Below are 6,532 nucleotides of genomic sequence, written 5' to 3' on the forward strand. Positions count from 1 at the left end.
CCAGAGTGAACGGGGAGTACTCCTGTACCCCTGGATACAATAATAGAAAAAACAAAGATGAAGGAGTACCACCAGTGGGAATTCACAAGTCACTGTGTTGGTGGATGGTTTTCACAAATTAGAGGAAAACTCTTTTTCTTAAAAACCCCTCACTCATCACCTAGTGATGACATGCTTCATCATCGGGGTCCACCCTAAAGACCTAGCGTCATCAGGGTGTGCTTCAACACCTGATTACAGTGGAGCAGGTTTGTGAGTGGTGGTGTGTGAAAAATGAAAAAAATCAGTGAGTTAAAAATTGTCCTGGTTTGAACTTGTAAAATAAAGAATTTTTATTGGAAAGCAACTGGACAATATTAAAAATAGTGGCGAGATAAAATAGGGCAACAATGAACCCGTGTATCTCTATAATTAATAGGGTCTAAGTGTTGGGTCTAGGTCTACATGTTTCAACCTTAATGGTTAAGGTTAACCAGGTTTTCGTCAGGACCATAAAACCACGTGGTGGACGGTCTGCGTCCCCTAAAAGACGCACCCAATCCTACCACATGGGACCACTGGATGGCGAAAATGCGCCCGTGGTGTAAGCTCGCTCCACACTGGGTGAGCTAAAAAATCAAAAAACCTGTAAAAGAAAATACCGACATTTGTCAAAGTATTGAACATATTTACAAGCCTGTAACGTAGTGCAGTGCTTCAACGTTGTGTCAGCATGCTGTCACACCCAGTTACATAGTGAATTCAGTGGTAACATCAAACTTCTAGCGTTACCAGTGTTGGGCTCTACTCCAGCATACTTCTAGAGGAGGGAAGTGCAGGTGCGAAATGTGGGACAGTGTAGATTACCCACAACTTTCACACAGAGGGAATATCGTAATTTTCTCTATTCACAACGCACACGTGGTTCATAAAATGGTCACCGCGTGTTACATCCTCGCATACCGACTAGTTTGGTGCGAGACTATATTCAATTCGATCGTGCATGCATTGTCAAAGAGAAACTGTACAACACAAAGTGAGACACACACAACAAAGACACACGACAGACAGAAAGTATATATAACCAAGGCTCACTCTCAATGGAGTGTTCAGGGACTTCATGGGACGGGGGAGGTTACCCTCTTTAAAACGTATTCTGAAAGAGAGTGATATTTTTTAAGAGGTAGATAAATGCGGGTAAGGAATATCATCCAACTCGTGTCCTGGGCGCGTTCGTTTTTGGCGCTTGTTGAAAAAAAGACACGCCCGCAGTGAAACGGGTACTTTTACTTACAGTTAGTTGCCGAGGTATTCAGTTTGTAACCTACTGCCTGCACCGCCCCGCTAGTACTGGGCTGGGTGAAGGCGCGAGTGAAATAGAGTGTCGGCGCTTCCGTGATGGGCGTGGTTGAGCCGCAGTCACGTGGGCGGAAGGCCGACAAGGATGCAAGGACGGTGGCCGCATAGCCTCAAATGGCAGCAGGGAATGTCAGAGATCGAATCTCGGGTAGGGTAGTAGGGTAAAGCCCAGGCTCGGAGGTACAATATTTCAAACTACAAAATTGTAAAATACTTAAGAGGTCATGAGGAGTATTTCAGATAATATATACAAAGACCTGAAAGGCTGATGAAATATTGGTGATCGCATCCTAGATAGCCATATCAAAGGGGGGTTCTGAGATAGAACTGGGGTGTATATTACCAGAGGACCCCACTGTTATGATTTAGGCGTGGTCATACTAACCAGAACGAACCATGACTTGATAAATTACAAGAGTGCTACAGTCATGTTTATGGACAACTCATTGGATGGTTAGGAGTAGGCTGAATATTACTCAGAGGGTAGGCTTACAGTATTGAGGCCCATGGGACATTATCATTCAGGCCCGTGATATGAGTGGAAAGTCGGTACACCCAACGTTGTTCTTTCTCATATAGGATCTTGTGAGAGTTGGGTCCATTTGGAATCTGCTCAATGACAGTCCACCTCATGTCATTAGGAGTGTGATTAGCATCAAGGAAATGGTCAGTCAACTTGGTGGCATTTTTTCTGCAGCGTATTGTGCTACGATGCTCGCAGATACGTTGTTTGACCTTTCTGGTCGTCATACCAACGTAGTTCTTTCCGCAGATGCATGTGATCATGTACACAACGTTGGTGCTATTACAATTCGTGTGTTTACGTTGTTCCCACACTCTGCCTTCTTCAAGATTCAGTGTTTTAGTGTTCTCTGTCAGATGGCACACACTGCACTCCCCACATTTGTAGTGCCCAACAATTGGTGGCAAGTTCCACATTTCTGTAATGCTTTTTTTCAACAAGCGCCAAAAACGAACGCGCCCAGGACACGAGTTGGATGATATTCCTTACCCGCATTTATCTACCTCTTAAAAAATATCACTCTCTTTCAGAATACGTTTTAAAGAGGGTAACCTCCCCCGTCCCATGAAGTCCCTGAACACTCCATTGAGAGTGAGCCTTGGTTATATATATACTTTCTGTCTGTCGTGTGTCTTTGTTGTGTGTGTCTCACTTTGTGTTGTACAGTTTCTCTTTGACAATGCATGCACGATCGAATTGGATATAGTCTCGCACCAAACTAGTCGGTATGCGAGGATGTAACACGCGGTGACCATTTTATGAACCACGTGTGCGTTGTGAATAGAGAAAATTACGATATTCCCTCTGTGTGAAAGTTGTGGGTAATCTACACTGTCCCACATTTCGCACCTGCACTTCCCTCCTCTAGAAGTATGCTGGAGTAGAGCCCAACACTGGTAACGCTAGAAGTTTGATGTTACCACTGAATTCACTATGTAACTGGGTGTGACAGCATGCTGACACAACGTTGAAGCACTGCACTACGTTACAGGCTTGTAAATATGTTCAATACTTTGACAAATGTCGGTATTTTCTTTTACAGGTTTTTTGATTTTTTAGCTCACCCAGTGTGGAGCGAGCTTACACCACGGGCGCATTTTCGCCATCCAGTGGTCCCATGTGGTAGGATTGGGTGCGTCTTTTAGGGGACGCAGACCGTCCACCACGTGGTTTTATGGTCCTGACGAAAACCTGGTTAACCTTAACCATTAAGGTTGAAACATGTAGACCTAGACCCAACACTTAGACCCTATTAATTATAGAGATACACGGGTTCATTGTTGCCCTATTTTATCTCGCCACTATTTTTAATATTGTCCAGTTGCTTTCCAATAAAAATTCTTTATTTTACAAGTTCAAACCAGGACAATTTTTAACTCACTGATTTTTTTCATTTTTCACACACCACCACTCACAAACCTGCTCCACTGTAATCAGGTGTTGAAGCACACCCTGATGACGCTAGGTCATTAGGGTGGACCCCGATGATGAAGCATGTCATCACTAGGTGATGAGTGAGGGGTTTTTAAGAAAAAGAGTTTTCCTCTATTTTGTGAAAACCATCCACCAACACAGTGACTTGTGAATTCCCACTGGTGGTACTCCTTCATCTTTGTTTTTTCTATTATTGTATCCAGGGGTACAGGAGTACTCCCCGTTCACTCTGGTGAACATAACCCTTGCTCTCTCCATTGTTTTTGTATATCTTGGCAGCGCACAGCTGTGAGAGTTATTAAACAGCAGCACTGTCCTTTTTGACTGTCTACACGGAAAGGGCTACACAACTATTGACCATGGCAGACACTCAAGGCTTAACATTCTCGACTGATGAAATTGACTCTATCATGGGCAACCTTGCGGCGTTTGCGGATGCAAACATAAGCAGTACAATATCCCAGACATCAGACTGGGACAAATTGACGGAAATGAAAAAGAACAGAATAAGAACTATTCTACACGGCACTATATTAAAGGAATATGTGACAAATCAAATGGCACCTAAAGGCTTACTAGTGTCTAATGCCCCTCGTATCTTTCTGGACGATCAAGAGTTCCGAAGGGACTGGGCACGTATAGCATGGCACTGTACCCATGATTGGATCATGCTGATCCTCAAGACTGCCCTACGTCTCTCTGAAAAAATCCAGATCGAAATACAGGTGACTGAAGCACAAATAAAAACTAGCATCACGGGATATAAAAAGAAACTAGATGATCTCAATAAAGAGATGAATGAATATAGGGACAACCTTACCCAACAAAAGGTACAGAAGTTCCAGAAGGATCTTAAACGCTTTTCCTTTGTAAAGGCCTATCCCTATTCTGATGCTGACTACAAAGCTTCCACAGGACCAGATCAAGACTCTGATGCATCCAGCAACACGTCCAACAGCTCCAGCAATAGTGGTAGCTCAGGGAATGGAAACCAAAGACAAAGACAAAGAGGAGGATTTAGAGGACATTATCAATGGCCACAATACAATCAACCTCCTTTCCCGACACCATTCATGCCAGATCAATCATTCCCCATGTATGGATGGCAACCACCATTCCAACCGCACTTCTTCCCACCCAGTCAGTACCGTCCTCCTTTTCAGAACAGAGGCAGGCGCGGCAGAGGTCGGAAGAGAACCGGAAACAATGTACAGTGGGAAGACGAGGACCCAGTGGGCAACAACACGAGGAGCAGAGCAGGAGTGAGCAAACCAGGACCAAGCAACAAGACGAACTAGTCACCAACCTTTCCTCAAGGAGTCTCACTACAACTGAAACTAAAGTACTGAACAAGGGCCTGGGTTTTGTACCCACGAGACATTTGGACAAATTCAAGCTACATTGCGAACTGGCCAATTTCTTTCGGAAATTGAAACTCAAAGCATTCTTTGAAAAACACCCTAGCAGTGAAAATGACGAAACACCCAACGAAACAGGCCTTAAAATTAAGTCAAAGTTCACACCACCTCCACACACTATCCCTGTGGAAATCCACACATTTGAACAGGCCGTGTTCAAAGACATTGAAGAAATGAGGGAACCCAGACAATTTGAAAACAATAGCAGGGCAGAATGTGACGCAATCTTGCAATTGAAGAATGACGCCTCAGTCATAATAAAACCAGCTGACAAGGGCGGTGGCCTTGTTGTCATGAATAAGAGTGATTATGACAGTGAATGCAGGAGGCTACTCAGTGACATCAAGAGCTATCAACCCCTATCAAGAGATCCGACCGAGGAATTGAGAGCAGAAATTTTGGAACTCGTTGAGACAACTGAGGCATCTGGTGCAATTTCTAAACAGGAAGCGGACTACCTCTGTAAAACGGAAGGGAAGATCCCGTATTTCTATACCTTGCCAAAGATGCACAAAGGTAAAATCCCACCGCCAGGAAGACCGATCGTGTCAGGGATCGGCTCACTCTTGGAACCCCTCTCTCGGTTTTGCGACTTTTTTCTGAAACCGATTGTACAAACTACCCCAACGTACCTCAGAGATACAAAAAACCTGCTGACACTCCTGAACAATGTACAAGTAGACGATGAAACCATCCTACTCAGTTTTGACATTGAGAGCCTTTATACGAGTATTCCTCAAGATGCCACCCTGGATGTCCTTAGGAGCATTCTGGAAAATAACAGTTGGGAACATCAAACACCAAAGGCGTTCATCCTACAATGTGCCATGCTCGCACTCAAAAGGAACTATTTTGAGTACGAAGGCTCCCTGTACCTCCAAATCGGTGGGACGTCTATGGGCAGTGTCTTTGCTCCTAGTATAGCCGGGCTATATGTCCATAACTTTGAGGAAAGGCACATCCTTACACAAGAGAACCCCTACAGAGATCACATCAAGTTTTGGCGTCGTTATATCGACGACGTCATGGTAATCTGGCAAGGACCTGAGGAATCACTCAGAGAGTTTACCATCTGGATTAATACTCGAGATCCACACCTCAAGTTCACTCACACGTTTGACAAACGACAGATGGTCTTTCTGGACATAGAAATTAAGAAAGAGGGGCAGGAATTAACAACCAAAACACATTTTAAGCCCACTGCCAAGAACAATCTACTGAGGTACGAGAGTTTCCATCCCCGTCCTCTCAGAGAAAACCTGCCTTATGGCCAATACCTGAGACTACGGCGAAATTGCAGCAAACTATCAGATTATAAACTTCAAGCTAAAGACCTCACGTGCAAACTGAAACAACGTGGGTATCCAAACAGAGTAATTGAGAAGTGCCAAAAAAGAGCAAGGAATCAGCCTCGTGATTCTCTACTTGAAGAAAACATGTCCCGGAATGATTCTATTCCCCTCACTTGTGTTACAACGTACAATTCCGTTTCAAACAATGTGAGCAAGAGCATCAAAAAACATTGGCAGATCCTCAGCACAGGCGCATTGAAATGGGACAAACCCCTCTTCTCTTATAAAAAAGCACCAAGTCTAAAAGACAGCCTTGTCAACACAAGACCAAAGAATGCAACGATCATTTCAAACCCTAGCATTACAGAAATGTGGACCTTGCCACCAATTGTTGGGCACTACAAATGTGGGGAGTGCAGTGTGTGCCATCTGACAAAGAACACTAAAACACTGAATCTTGAAGAAGGCAGAGTGTGGGAACAACGTAAACACACGAATTGTAATAGCACCAACGTTGTGTACATGAT

At 44.1% G+C, this 6,532-nt stretch overlaps 1 long non-coding RNA gene across 1 annotated transcript; it reads right to left on the reverse strand.

Moving 5' to 3' along the window:
- Nucleotides 1-504: 504 nt before the first annotated feature.
- Nucleotides 505-1,323, reverse strand: LOC144775839 (uncharacterized). Its single transcript, XR_013600566.1, has 3 exons — nucleotides 1,274-1,323; nucleotides 1,075-1,135; nucleotides 505-625 (listed from the first exon to the last, which is right to left on the reverse strand). It is a non-coding gene; the product is annotated as an uncharacterized LOC144775839 (long non-coding RNA).
- Nucleotides 1,324-6,532: the final 5,209 nt, after the last annotated feature.

This window comes from Lissotriton helveticus, chromosome 1_1, assembly GCF_964261635.1.
Source record: "Lissotriton helveticus chromosome 1_1, aLisHel1.1, whole genome shotgun sequence".
NCBI lineage: Eukaryota > Metazoa > Chordata > Amphibia > Caudata > Salamandridae > Lissotriton > Lissotriton helveticus.